General features: G+C 32.0%; 1 non-coding gene across 1 annotated transcript; it reads right to left on the reverse strand.

The window, feature by feature from the left end:
• Nucleotides 1-15,715: 15,715 nt before the first annotated feature.
• Trnas-gcu lies at nucleotides 15,716-15,797 on the reverse strand. Its single transcript has one exon. It is a non-coding gene; the product is annotated as a tRNA-Ser (tRNA).
• Between the last annotated feature and the right edge of the window lie 380 nt (nucleotides 15,798-16,177).

The raw sequence follows: 16,177 nt of genomic DNA on the forward strand, positions 1-16,177 counted from the left end.
AGAATTTTAATGTATGTAACTGTAATGTATGAAATGTATGTAACTCCGAAACTACGGAACCAATTTTTAACAAATTTTGTAAGCATCTGTAATTTAGTTTAATTTGGGAGTTAGGTTAGTTTTTTATCCCGATTGGCCACCGGGCCTGTCTGGGTACGAGCCTCGAGGTTGCCCTCTTTACCCGGGCTTTCTTCTCTGGGGCTTTGCCTCCGGGATCGTATCCTTTCGGCCCTATTGGGCCAGGGTCACAGTGCCCTTAGGGTCATCCCTAAAATAGAAATATTTAGTTAGGTTGAATTTGAAATGAACAAAAGAGAATTTTAAGCTACAGAAAGATTTTTTGGAAGGTATGGTAGTTTTTATTTCAATTGTACCCGGTAGGTGGCGCTGCTATCGGTATTTTATTCCGAAACTACTGAACCAATTTTTATCAAATTTTGTAAGCATTTGTAAGTTGGCCCAACTTGGGACATAGAGTAGTTTTTATCTCAATTGGACCCGATAGCTACCACTGCTATCGGTATGTAACTCCGAAACTACTGAACCAATTTTTATCAAATTTTGCAAGCATCTATAATTTGGTTCAGCTTGGGAAATAGGGTAATTTTAATTTCAATCAAACCCCATAGGTGGCGCCGTTATCGGTACTAACTTCAAAACTACTGAACCAATTTTTATCAAGTTTTTAAGCATCTGTAATTTGGACCAACTTGGGAAATAGGATAGTTTTTATTTCGATTGGACCCGGTAGGTGGTGTTGCTATCGGTATGTAACTCTGAAACTTCTGAACCAAATTTTCATCAAGTTTTAGAAGGATCTATAATTCGGTCGACTTAGAAGGTATGGTTGTTTTATTTCAATTGTACCCGGTAGGTGGCGCTGCTATCGGTATGTAACTCCGAAACTACTGAACCAATTTTTATCAAATTTTGTAAGCATCTGTAAGTTAGGCCAACTTGGGACATAGGGTAGTTTTTATCTCAATTGGACCCGATAGATGGCGCTGCTATCGGTATGTAACTCCGAAACTACTGAACCAATTTTTATCTAGTTTTGTAAGCATCTGTAATTTGGTCTAACTTAGAAAATATGGTAGTTTTTATCTCAATTGGACCCGGTGGGTGGCACTGCTATCGGTATGTAACTTCGAAACTACTGAACCAATTTTTATCAAATTTTTAAGCATGTGTAATTTGGTCCAAGTTGGGACATAGGGTAGTTTTTGTCTCAATTGGACCTGGTAGGTGGCGCTGCTATCGGTATGTAAGCTATCAAACTTGGTTGCTGTTTTTCGGGCAGGACAACACTCGCCGGGTCCGCTAGTTTCATATAAATTGAATCCTACAGTTTATCATCAAAGTGTCATATGAGAGGGTATAGTACACTGCAGATGTAGACAGAGGGTAAAGTACACTATAGATGTATCACAATTATTCAAACAATGACATAACATAACTTGTTGAAAATGTAAAGCAACAGAATTGTAGTGTTGTAAACATGGCATGGCATGTATAGATGGCTACGATCCTAGTAACCTTATTTTATTTGAAAATATTCGTGTATCATTGTTTGTAAGACCTTTGTAATGTCTAGAAATCGTTATCGCTCATTTAAAATATTTGTCAAATGCATTGTTGATAGTAATTTATAATAAGCCTTTTCTCTTATATAAGCTTTATGGTTTAACATATTCGATTGTAAATTAAAAAGCTAATCAAATGTTGTTATTTTTACGAAGCTTACATTAGTGAAAAGCCTTCCGACGAGTTTCCAGTACTTACCCTTGTCAACAGAGATGTTAATTAAGTAATTAATAAATTACCAGAACTGAAGGATTTTTCATACAAGGAATGTGGTCCTTGCTGAAAGAAAGATTTCAGAAAATCTTACCTACAGCAAAATAATTATATATATATGGCCAAAGTTACGATGCCCAATAAGTTATGTAACTGATGTAAATTTATAGCTTTAAAGTACGCGTTTAGGTTATGTATAAATATTTTAAGATTTGAAAGTGATAATAGACCTATTGTAAATTTACGATCAGTGATGTTGCTATTAAATCATACTGTGTATTATAGAAATGTATAAATATATACACAATGTATATATTCAAATTTACAATACTATTTTTTCACGCAAACACACTTTAACTACTTATCTATAGATAAACAAATGGAACATGTAACTATAATTATAATACATCCTAATTGTGTCCAAGAAAAGGAAGTATTTTATGTTATTTTGAGGTAGATGTGTTAATTGTCTTTTCTATGGCCATGTACATAGCGGAGATAAATAAAAGCATATTTCAATTAAAGTGTATTTTTATTTTATCGTCTATATAGATTATACAACCTAATTGAACATTTAATAACAATAATTAAAGTTAAAACTCTTTCCCATATTACTTTTATTCAAAACTTATTTTCTGTTAAAGCTGTACAACTTTAGAACTCACTTTTCCCCTTTCTATAAGGAAAGCTCAATCTCTATCCTGTTTTAAAAAATATCTAAAGATTTATTTTTTTGTCACTAAATAACTCTTAAATATTATCTCCGCAATATATTATGTAGTTTTTGTTTATGTAGTATTATCGCATATGTATGAAGTAAGACGTACGTAATGTATGTGTGTATATATATTATATATGGGTGTGTATGAATATTGTATATATATGTAGTATATTTACTCATTTTTATATCATATAGTTTTAAATTCTATGCCAATTCTTTATCGACTCTTTGTACACTTATCTACCGCTTCTCTTTTTCTACGCCCTGTCCTATACCCTAAGATTGTCTGGAAGAAATCGCTTTTAGCGATAAGACCGCCTTTGTACATCTTTCTTTGAATGTATAATTTTTTTGTAACTTTTTTTTGGTGTACACTAAAGAGTATTTATTATTATTATTTACTATTACTAATAATTATGTTCGTTAGCAAACGAAAAAAAACCGACTTCAAATACATCGAAAACTAATACACTGTAAGTAGACGAAAAAAAATTACAAACGCACTAGTGTCACTACGATTTTGGAGAGTTCCCCTCGATTGCTCTGGGATTCCTTTGGGATATCTCCTTTCCAACAAAAAAAGAATTATCAAAATCGGTTCATAAAATATAAGTTATCCCCGAATATACACAAAAAAGTACGGTCGAATTGAGTAACCTCTTTTTTGAAGTCGATTAAAAATAAACGAATACAATATTTAAGTTGTCATAAATTGCAGAATGCAAAATAACTAAATACATTAATTTTTGCTCCGAAATAAAATCCTAAATAAATTTTCGAGGCCTCAATGCGATGGTTTAAAAGATTGATCACTCGTGGCACGAAATCTAAAATGGAAAACCAATTCTCGCGATCATTTCGATCGAAATCCGATTAAAAAACTTACTCCGTGACGGTACCACAATAAAACACCACAACAACAAAACGAGGAACAATCATATACGAAAAGAGAATTGAATTTATCATTGAGAAGGAACGAAAGAAAGAAATGATAAATGATGCGGGGAGCCCGAGAAGCCGGCGGTGCGAGAGAGACGGCGTCCACGTTCGGTCAACTAGCGTCCGCGCCGATGATTTATCGTTTCTCAACAGGGATTGGCCGATTCAGTACTTAAAAGATTTATAGATCCTTGTGGTGCATGCTTGGTAGGAGCGTTTTCTTATTATAAATCTCACTCCTGCACATGAAGTCGCCATTGCCTCCTCGGCTGCCCGAAGAAGAAATTAAAAAATATGTTAACATATTGTGCTCGTACTCATCTGGACGGACTCGTAGAACATGAGGGATAATTGGCTCACGGAGTTAATGGGCTTGATCACGTAGACTTATGAATAACTTTAGAAGCATGCTAAGCGATATATGTAATTGATTACGATACACTTTATACTGGTTTTTAAATTATAAAACTTGGTAAAATTAATTTTTGATTTATCGACTAAAAATAACTTGACGTGGCCAGTAAAAATGTAATTTCAAAGAAAAACTTAATATTGTTGTTTCTTTAACATCTTAACCCAGTTCAAATGTAGAGCGTAGCTTAAACCAAATTATACATTAGTATTAATCGTTACATAGTTTAACCCTTATTTCACTGTCGACCTTGAAACAACTAAACCTAAAAGTTTATAAAATATACTAAAGTTTATAAAACTTAGAATAATTTGATGGCAAATTTGTTTTATATTTTAATTATTATGGTACAAAAACAGATCGTCAACGACAGATATTATTATTTTTAAAAATCCCAACAAAATGTCTAAACGTTTGTCATCTAAGTTACGTGTAAATAACAAATCATTTTTTGAAGTAAAACTTCATTACTAATCATTACGCACGCTTGACTTGGAGAGTAAGCTGGTGGATGCGTGACGAGAGCGTTACAAAAATGTGATAAGTTGAGAGAGAGATATAAGTTAGTGAATATAGAAAGAGAAAGAGTTACGTTTCGTAAGTTTTACTTTAGTCGTGTGGTCTAAAGCACACTCGTTTTTTATAATGATTTGCTAAAAAAATTCAAAGGAATATATATAGGAATAGGAAGGAATCAAAGATGGAATTTTTTATACTAGATGTAACTATTGTTCAGTTATTTAATTAGTAACGCACGGGTCGGGAGTAGTCGCCGCCGCCCGACGGCCGCCGTCGGCGCGTCCCCATCTAGATAAGATCTCTGCGTGTGACACCTGGCTCCGCCCCTTCACAACCCCGGCTATTACCTTTTTTGTTTATGCACCCATGTGTAGTAAATAGAAAAATCATACCCTTCATGACGTCCATATTCGCGCTGCGTTCAAAAATACTTGGAAATGAAATCTCAATCAACACAAGGACTTCTTTGCGTTAGAAAATTACACATTTACAATTTACTCTACTATATTTAATTGTTTATTAAATATTTTGTATATTTATTAAAATTAAATTTTTATGTCAGTTAGTTGAAAAAAAAAACAGGTACTTCAGCTTAAATTTGAAAACTGGTCAAGAATTCTCTACTTCTGGTAAGTATATTTTTTCCTACTAATAACAAAATACCTTGTAGTTAGACATGAGAACAAAAGTAAAATATCCTAATTATCATAGTATTCAATATATACCATAGGTATATTAAAAGAAAAACAAATAATTTTATGTAGGCGTGCAACGAATATTTTTTATTACTGATTTAACAACAGCAGCGGTCTGTCAAATACATAGATTAATATATATTTGGAAAAAAATCAGTACAATATATTATTTCAGATTACAATTTTATAAGATCAAAAACAAAAACAACTTTATTTAAATATTCTTCAAAAGCACCTTCGAGTCGTCATTTCAAAAATTATTATAATTTATATAATTAGATAATTATTTTTAATAGTAAAGCTACCACCGATTAGGAATGTAAATTCTGCACAGAAGAATCGGCAAAAAACTCCGCAGTTACACTTTTGAAAATAATATACAAAGTGTGTTTTAGTCCAAAATTAGTAATATCTTGCATGAAAAATACATCGTCACTAAGTCCACACATTACCAACTATGTATTTATCTATTAATGTCTTTTTAATTAACACGTTTAATTTATATTGAGATAATTGCAAATCTGTTGCTAGGGTTTTGTTATATATGCGGAATGCGGATACTGTGCCCAGAAAGGAGACGTTTACTTAGCGCAGTTGGAAACTTAGAGTATAAAAATAAAGTTTATTATATAAGTACAAATAACAACGAGGACTAATTCGACGACAGCGGATACGATATGGCGCAGTGATGGATCTGGTAGGTTCGATCTTGACTTATGACAAATGGTTTTAAGTACATATAGGTCACACAGGTGTTTGTTTCTTATTTCTATCATTGATAAGATCTCCTTTTCACCTAGTTAAGTAAGAGTATTGCTAATTTCTTTAACGTAATTTGAAATGTGTAATAAAGTATTAATAAACAAATGATAAATGATTTAATTGTTTTGTTTATGTGTTGTATGTAGTTTTTCAAATTCTCCACATGACATTATATTTTATCAATTTGTGCATAGGTATAGAATACGGCATCACAAGATTTTTTGTATATATGACTAGGTCGGCAAGTAAGCGTACGGTCCACCTGATGGTTTTATTTCTCTTAATGTGAATTTTACTAAGTTCTGCACACCTACAAACGGCCGCTCTTGTACGTCGTAAGACCTCGGCTGGTAGAGAACGCTTTTGACCACGCTTTCATTAGCTTGGATTGTATGTATGTATGTAATGGAATCTTTGAGCATAATTTTCACCAATTTACAGAAGTTTGATTAATTTGAAACTTTGCACTCGCATCAAGGACCGATGACAATGCAATAATTCAATAACAGTTTCTCAATATCCTTATTAGGACCGCCAGGAATAATAAAATTCTTTCGTGGATGCCCTGTAAGGAAGTAAGAGAGATAAAGCTAGCGCGCGATCTGCGCATGCCTGCAGTTTCGGAATTACTCTTTCGCTCGGGCACAGCACAACGGAAGCAGATACTTTTTCAAACTTACCTTGTTTATTCGTTAATAGCTGTTTCCCGCCCGCTTCGCGTGGCGTAAGTTAATTATTATAAAATAGAATAGTTATTCTTTTATTGTTTATATTAATAACGGAAAACTATCAGATGTCCGCAAATAATTAATTGAAAAATCTAACTAAAAAATAAAAATAAATTATAGTTTAAGAAAATTAAAAAACCACGCTATTCTAGCTATACTGGAACTAAAAAGTAGAAAATAATTTTTAATTAGAAGAAGTTTATATTACTATAGTATTGTTAGTAGTAGATCGAACAATCAATCATAATTAATTACTTCAAAATAAAATTATAATAAAATTTAAGTTATTAAGAGAATCAATTTAATTCAAAGTAAAAAGCGTGGCGGTGCTTGATATATTAAATGTAACAATTATTCTACTTGCAACTATCTATGTTCGGAGAGTCATAAAAACATAGTAGAAAGTTATGAAAATATAGTAAAATGAAATATACTATCACAGTTGATTAATGTACCCAGTCATCGTATTCAACACTTATTAAAACAATTTCTTTTGGAACAGATATTCATCACATGCAGAATAAAGAAATAAGTACAAATCGCATATCGTATAACCAACCTTGATATAATTTGTCAAAAAAATTATTGAACTTTTATTGATTCCGATCACATACTCTTAGTATGGGCCGAACCGGAGATTTATTTCTGATAATTTAAAAATACCTCTTTAAATCTTGCTTGTAAATCGGACACTTTTATTAATTGAATTTATTTTAGTTTCGAGAGCCTTATCTGGGGACTAGTTTGAACCGATCGGATAATCAGCCGTTTATCATAGGGATCGATAGCCAAAGAAATGCTCTCGATTGTAAGACAATCAGCGTAACGCAAAAAACTTCATGATAAATCCTGTCAGCTAAAATTGCAAATATATTCCGTCGAGGTGCAAAAAAGAATGTATCATAAAATACAATAGACTTTGAATTCTGATGCATGCAACCCGGGCGGTCGTTTTTCGGGCGGCCCTCTCTGTAAACTCTGAAATCTTTATTTATTAGAATCATCAAATTATTAAAAGTCGCGTGTTTTATGTTAACTGTATATGTTGGCAGTAAAAAAAAATTAATCATACAAAGCCAAATATATTGGCTAACGTTTAAACGCACGTTCAGAAAAACAAAATACTTATTATAATTTTGATTTATTTTTATCGTTCTTCATATAATTAGAATATTTAATTACGTTTGTTAAATATGTGTAATACAAAACAAGATGTAGTAGTTTATTTCTGGAACTTACTAATTTATTTATCTAATTCTTAAAAGACGAGCTACTTAAAACTATTCGCTGTCATGTTATTACCGACTAGAAAAAAGGTCAGGCTCAACCAGATCATGTATCTGGACCGGATCAGGATAGAATGAGGCATGCCAGATCCGGCAATCTCTATCAGGACCAGGTCTGGTCCAGACAAGGATAGCCTGATGTAAAATATAATCAAGTATGGTAAGGCATACTGGATCAGAACCCGGTCCGATCCAGATCAGGATAGCCTGATGTAAAATATAATCAAGTATGGTAAGGCATACTAGATAAGGACCCGGTCCGGTCCAGATCAGGATAGCCTGAAAGAAATTACGTGAACTGAGCCTGAATCGCGCTATTAATGTTTTTAAGCGCACTTAGTATAGGTATATACAGTTATCAGGACAGTCTAGCACGGAGTCCATTTCAACACAGTGGAGCAGTCGTAAGTAATAGGAAATAGTTAATTAGTAGTTAATTATTAGAAGTTAATAAATAAAATTTAACTAATAATTATAATTAATTAATAACATAAAAATAAATAAAAATATTTAATATTTAATTAAAGTAAAAACATAAATAAATAATACATTGGAAAAAATAAACGAAAATAAATATCATAATAATTATGTAAAGTAACATATTTATAATATCAAATCGCTTTTTTTGTTAAACAATTTTATCAAGAATACACATTCGTGTTTTTTAAAAGGACCGGACCGAACTGGCTGATCAGGATGAGATGAGATTTCCTGATCTGGACCTGATCAGGAAATCTCATCTCATCCTGATCAAGTCCAGACCAATCATCTGTGTTACATGCCTTATCTATCTCCTGATCAGGCATGCCTGATCCGGTCCGTCTAAGGAAGACGAAAAAATTTCTACTCGGGTTATTTAGAACATGTCAAGCTATTATTTAGAGAACAGCCTTATAAAGAAGAAGATAACATGTAGGGGGTTATATTTGTAGGTGAACATTTAAATGGTAAATGTTAAGTAGAGGTACATAAATAAACTTATCTTTATCACCAACCGGCAGGTGTGTTAACGTAAAATGTCGTTTAACGATAAAATTAAAACTAACATCTCAATCGTGTCCTGAATGCAAATGAAAGATGTAAAGGTATAGACAGATAGCAGTGAAACGGCGGGAGCACATTGTTTCGCTATCAGGACAACTGTTTTGACGGCCGCCTATCGCGACCGAGACGTGTGATCCCGTGTCGCAACTAAATAAACTTACATTATTATTAGAATACGAGCGACAATCGCGAATTATTTGAAGATTGCTTTACTAGTAAAAAAAAAAACTATATGTATTTCTTTTGTCACCTAAATTGTGTCAAAGATGTGTTGATGATGTTTCATTTTATTTGTCAGTTATATTTTGTGTGTAATCCTACTTATATTATAAACGCGAAAGTTTATATGTATGGTTGTATGGTTATATGGATACATGGATGTTTGTTCCTCTTTCACACAAAAACGACTGTATGTATTTTAATGAAAGCTTACAATAATATAGCTTGTACATTTGAATAACACATAGGCTATAATTTTTAAAGATAGGGTGTGAATTGTCCAAAATATAGCGATAATTGTCAAGTAAGTCGGAAAAAAATCAGCCATCTGCGAGCTATTCTGGCGTACGCTGCAAAAACTGTAGAGTTTACACGTATATAACGTACGAGAGAAATGTTTATCTTAATTAGTCCTACAAAAAAGTGCGCGAAAGCATATATCTATCTTTTATGAGTAAGCCATTATCGCAAAAACAGTGAACCATAAATACAATAAAAAATTATGATATATTACTAATGCACATTTGGTGGTAACAAATTGATTTTTATGTCAGAGAACCAATTTTGGTGAATTTTGGTAATATTGAGATGATAATAAGCTACTCGAAGTACTTTCTAATCCTGCGCAGATGAAGTCGCGGGTACCAGCTAGTATATTATAAGTAATTTAGAATATTCAAGCCTTATGTACATCTAAATACGTTTATATATATATTTCGTTCGTCTATTTTTGTTAGACATACTACTTACTATCTATACGACTATCTATTGTTAAGTTACATTTTATGAAAATATTAGAGTGAGCAACATATGTAGTAAATAACTAAGATATGATTATTAAATGTTTTGGATTCGTCCCGGTCCTAAACAAAAAAGCAATCTATAGGACGTCATGGATGTACTTTTTATAACTTATGTTTCCCCTTTGCTTACACAGAGGGATATAATTCACACAAATCTTTATTTTTCTTTGTTCGTGAGGGTTGGGGCCTCCCGTGGAGTGCTGATGATGAGTTATGAGGAGCAGTAGGCCTAGACCGGAACCCGGAAGTCGCCTCTCCATGCCTGGCCATCCCGCCCCACTTCCGATACCAATCGACGGGCTTTAGCTAACACTGCTATATTATTTCATAATTTATTGGTAATATTGATTTCAATACCTTAGAGTTTCACATAGCTGTGTTTTGCTCTAAATTGTTTCATACACATACGCCTGATGGTTTTGTGATACACATTGATTCTGATGTAATATGTCTCTTTTTTAATTGATCGTTACTATATTAATTCCAATCCTCACTACATACTAAGAACATCTGAAAATTTTTGTCGAAAACAATTTAATTTACAGACACTTAAAAATAAACTCCTAAATTAATATAAAATAATATATTTTTTTACATATTACTATAACACCACCACTCACACTCATTCATTAATAAAATAAAATTAATATTCAATTAATAAAATTAAATATATATATAATAAGTAAATGAGTAAGTAATATATATATATATATATATATATATATATATATATATATATATATATATATATATATATTACTTACTACCTATAGCAACAAAAATATTATCATATTTTAAGAGTTAAAAGTTAATTTAGTTCAACGATCTTATGATCATTCTTTCATTGACAATACTAAAACCATAGCTTAGCGAAGTTCATAAGTGCGTGTAAGAAGGCGCGTGTCGGCGATATTCGGCGCAACAATATTCATAAATAACTTCAATAACAATGCGTGGACGAGACAGCCACGTGGCGACGCCGCGGCGCGTGCCGACCTCCGCCCTCCGCGCCGTAATTGTTTGCACTTATTAAATGTGTTCAGTTACTGCTCTTTACATTGTTTCACAACAACCTGCAATGATAGTCTGACAATTATACCTTAAATGACTTTTAAACATATTTCAACACATTTCTCAAAATAAGAACTTTTTGCCTGTCTGTCAAGACCCTTTTTCTCAGCAACGCGTGGAGGTATCAAGCTTAAATTCATAACAAATACTGAGGTCTACTGTCCCTTAAAGCTGTGAAAAAAATAAAACTTCTAAGCCTAAGGAATCAAAAGATATAGCCGTTTATGTTACAAATATTCGCCACTCGCAGGGGAATCAAAACCTACAGGGTCTTGAAATTTGGTACCAAGCAACGTCTTATAGCACAGATAAAGGGAAAATTGCGAAAAGCATAAATTTTTAGTTAATAATAAAAATATTTTTAATAATTTTGTTTGTACGGAACCTTCGGTGCGCTAGTCCGACTCGCACTTGGCCGGTTTTTTTCTTCAGATTTAATACCGGGGAGTTTTAAGGCTTCACTTTTTATAAGCCAAACAAAATAGAAACATGGGTATTGAAATGTAAATTATGCATAAAAAATATTGGAAAAACGGAAAAACCCGAAATATCTGATGATTAAGAAAATATTTTCATTGCTACACTCAAATGAGTGCATGTATAGATGTTGTACCTATGTACCTACGTAAGATATCGCTACCTATTTGTTTGATGTATACTTACTATCTGCGAATCGTGTCTTCCTTATTATTTTCGAAATTAATTAGAAAATATAGAGCTACACTTTCATAATTCGTATCAATTCTATTTGCTAATTTAAAACAAAATAATATTTGTTTATATTTTTAAAAGATTTAATTTTATTCTCACTACTAACAATGTGTTTTAACACATTCTGCAGCGTTGCACCCACTTTTGATAAAAGTGGGTGCAACGCTGCAGAAAGCATTCCAGTCAGGAAACGATGTACTTCCAACTGGCAATCGTAGTTCCTCTCTACAATTCGGTTTCAATTTCAACCGAAATACTTTTTATTTCACTTTAAAAATTAAAAAACGTTGGATGAATAATTGAATATATACTGTTGGACCATAAATCAAGTAGAACCAAATAATTAATTAGATAATATATTTTATTACTTTCGTTATTAAGTATTAGTAAGTTCAACTTACTTTTCTAATTTATAGCTAAAAGCGTAAGTAGACCTCATTGTAGATATAACCATTAAAAAAATCTTCAATTCGATTCTTCAATTAAAGCTTCGAGTATCTAGTACTAGTATGGATTTGTAATAGAAGTTGTTAATTAATTTGTATTTTTTAAACCTTTTTAAAACATTCTTTTGTTAATTTTTTTTACAATATTTAGACGAATAGCTTGTTTGAAGCGCATGCTGTAACTGATTTTAAGAGGAACTATTTCTGTACTTAATACTGTTAGAATCGAGTATAATTAACTATTAGAATCAAGTATTAATATTTTTATAATTAAGTTATAATTTAAAATTAGATTAATTGTTAGTATATGCTGTGTGGTTACGACATTAAGGAATATAGCCACCCCCTTCTTCCCGTGGGTGTTGTAAGAGGCGACTAAGGGATAACACAGTTCCACTACCACGAATTAACCTTAAAAAACCGACCGATGGCGAGATAACCACCCAACTACTGGGTTTGAAATACACAGGCCGAAGACGGGCAGCAGCATCTTCGGTGCGACAAAGCCAGCCCTCCCAACCCGCCTGCCCAGCGTGGTGACTATAGGCAAAACACATGAGTTCACGCCATTTTTGGCTCGAACTTGTGGAGGCTTATGTCCAGTAGTGGACTGCGATAGGCTGATGCGATGCGAATTGTTAGTATATATTGTTTATATGTAGCAATGTTTAAAATGAATGATGTTTACAGGGTACATTGAAATAAGAGGTTAGGTGTAAGAATAGTCACTTTGCAATGTCAGTCTTGAAGAAAATTTCAATGTAAACATATTAAACAATGACATAAATTAGTGAATATTTTTGTGATCAGAGTTTATTTAATTGAAAATTGAACTAATTCTACAATAATTAAGCAACTTTCAAACTAACAATTCGGTTAGTAGTTCTTATTAAAATATTTAATTAATTAAATAATAGGTTAGTAGTAGATAGTATTATTTCAGGTAATTCAAACGATTTCTAAAGAAATATGAACCCGATAAGTCTTTTAGATATAAGTATCTATCATACTTAGATAGTAATTTTCGCCACTTTTGTCAGTTTAATTGATCAAACAATTTTTTATCAGTTTAATGAATTTTCCATTCGATTTAAAAAAAAACAGACAATAAAACTTTTCAATGACTTTTGAACAAAAAACTGACAGAAATCCATCGCAAACACACGAATACAAACAAAAATTTTATATAAAAACATCGTAGATCATAGATTGGTCTGATTTCTGATAAAAAGCACCAACATCTGAGACGAAAGAAAAGATTAAGAAGGTACCAAGGTACGGTCGACGAACTGTGAAGATGTGCACAAATAAACGCTGTATCAACCCTGATTGTATCTGTTTGTAATAAAGAAACAATTATACGCATAAGGGGGCGTTCATAAAATACGTGAGATGTTTAAGGGGGGAGGGGGTCGAGTCAAATCTCATCTAATCTTACGTTGGAGAGAGGGGGCCTCGGCAAATATCACGCATTTTTTTTCTGATTGAAACAAAAAAAAAACTATTTTGGTCCATTTAATCCAGATTGTACATGCTTAAAATTTAATCTTAAGCGTAATCGTAATACGATTAAGATCATTTACTAATTCGTTCGAAAGAAAATAATTTCATTCATACTTCGACGTTATACATCTACTGACTGTTAAACCACCATATTTGTTTTATACCAAATAGATCAGAACGAAGTTGAAGGAGCAGATGATTTTACTGAAAATCATATGGACATGTTGGTTCCAATAGTCTCTCTTGAGACCGCGCACGATTCTCCATGAACTGAATTACAGTATATATTCTTTTTTTAATCACAGTAGTTAAGATTTAAGTATTCTATTGTTAAATTTTTATTACACTTATAATTAATCTCTCAGCAATATTTACTTTTATTGATACTAGTCTTAGTAACTAGTCGTAAATAAAAGCAGGGAGCATTTTTTTCCTTTTTACAATAACAATCCAACGCATTTACGTAAGAAACCCACATTTTGAAAAATCTCATGTGAGATTGGGGGTTGGGGGAGGGCGCTTAGTTTGCTTACATTAGAATACGGTATGCCTATTCTAGAAAAGTTAAGGCTTTTGAATTTTGATATTAAAATATGACGGTATAATAAAGAAAATCAATTTAACGATTCTCGTATTTATACTACCAATCAGACTCAAAAAGTATATTCGTTATTATTATTTACTTTTTAACCGACTTCCAAAAAAGGAGGAGGTTTTCAATTCGACTGTATTTTTTTTTAATATATGTTACTTCAAAACTTTTGACTGGATGGACCGATTTCGACATTTTTTTTAATCGAAAGGTGGTGTGTGTCATTTGGTCCCACTTAAATTTATTTGAGATCTAACAACAACTTTTCGAGTAATATCTAATAATGCCTTTTTACTTGACTATTTTTTCGTCGACCTACGTTGTATTATGCCACATAACTTTTTACTGGGTGGACTGATTTTGATAATTTTTAATTTAATCGAAAGCTGATGTTTATTTTGTGGTCACATTTAAATTTCATCGAGACCTGATAACAACTATTAGTAATTTACTTGACTATAATATTTTCGTCTACCTACGTTGTATTATGTTTGAACAAGTGTTGTTAATGTGAACTGCGTTTATTGAAATTTCACCGCTGTCACCCTGCATAATTATGTTCTATTGTTTAAAGGTCGATAGTTTTTTTTTTTCATATGTACGATTTTATTTTTGTGTTTCACACATTAGGAATTCTAAACATTTTTGAATATCATATTAAAAATTGACCGTTCCAGCGGGGATCGAACCCGCGTCTCCGACTGACCGTGTCGGCGCTCTAGCCAATTAAGCTATGGAACGATGTACCCGCTAGATCGAAATTTTTGATATGATGATTTTATTTTCGGTTTAAGCGAACCGTGGCGCCGTCTATAGTGAGTTCTTTACAGAAACCCGTAACTATTCAAAGTTTCATATTACAATGATAATCTTTGACAGGAGACGACACCATGCTATTTTTAATACGTACGATTTTATTTTTGTGTTACCCACACATTAGGAATTCTAAAAATTTTTGAATATCATATCAAAAGTTGGCCGTTCCAGCGGTTATTTTTTCAGTTAAAATAAGGTTTTTGTGCTTCCGGACTGTCCAGCTGCTATCCTAGAATAAAAAACTAAATATGCCAATAATAATATCCTTTTTAAACACAAATAAGTCTTAATTATAAATTTTTTTACCACGAATTTTTATATCTTATAATCATCAATGGTGTATTTTATGAATTATGATATTTTTGCCAATTTTATCGGTTTTATTAAGTAAAGTAAAACCAACTTTGAAATCTATATTATATTTAATTAATAATATTTACATAATATTTTCCATAGTTATGGATCCGTAAATATTGTTTAGGCCTTTGAACCCTATAAAGTGTAAGGGGTGCAACCCCTAAACGAACAATCGGCTTTAAGCAAGCATATAAAATCATCTATAGCATTTAAAATCACTTTTATCAAAATATACTTATAATAAAATATTGAAAGAAAAATTAATTACTATATAGTAAGTGTTCAAAAAGTTACCGACGAGGATGGGATTCGAACCCACGCGTGCAGAGCACATTGGATTAGCAGTCCAACGCCTTAACCACTCGGCCACCTCGTCATGACATTTGTGTGTGAAATACAAAATAACAATACTTTTACCCATATTTAATAGAATTGTCGATTGTCGCATATTATTCCGAGTATAATCTTTATTTTCAATATTATTCAAATTGTTTTATCAAATGAACAGTACAATTTTTTATAACATTTTTTTGATTAATTTCAGTGGGTGAAAAATTAATAAACAAATTTATTAAAAAGTAAATATTGTGAATAGGAATAAAATAAAATAATAAATATTCACAATTAGATAATATAACAAAAATAATAATTCCTAGGTAAAAATTTTTTTGGAAAGTCTTTTAAGATAGAGGCTACTTAATAAACAGGCTGTAAGCAAAATTTACATAAACTTGTATCCATCGTTTACAATCGATT

This window comes from Melitaea cinxia, chromosome 2 (genome assembly GCF_905220565.1).
Source record: "Melitaea cinxia chromosome 2, ilMelCinx1.1, whole genome shotgun sequence".
NCBI lineage: Eukaryota > Metazoa > Arthropoda > Insecta > Lepidoptera > Nymphalidae > Melitaea > Melitaea cinxia.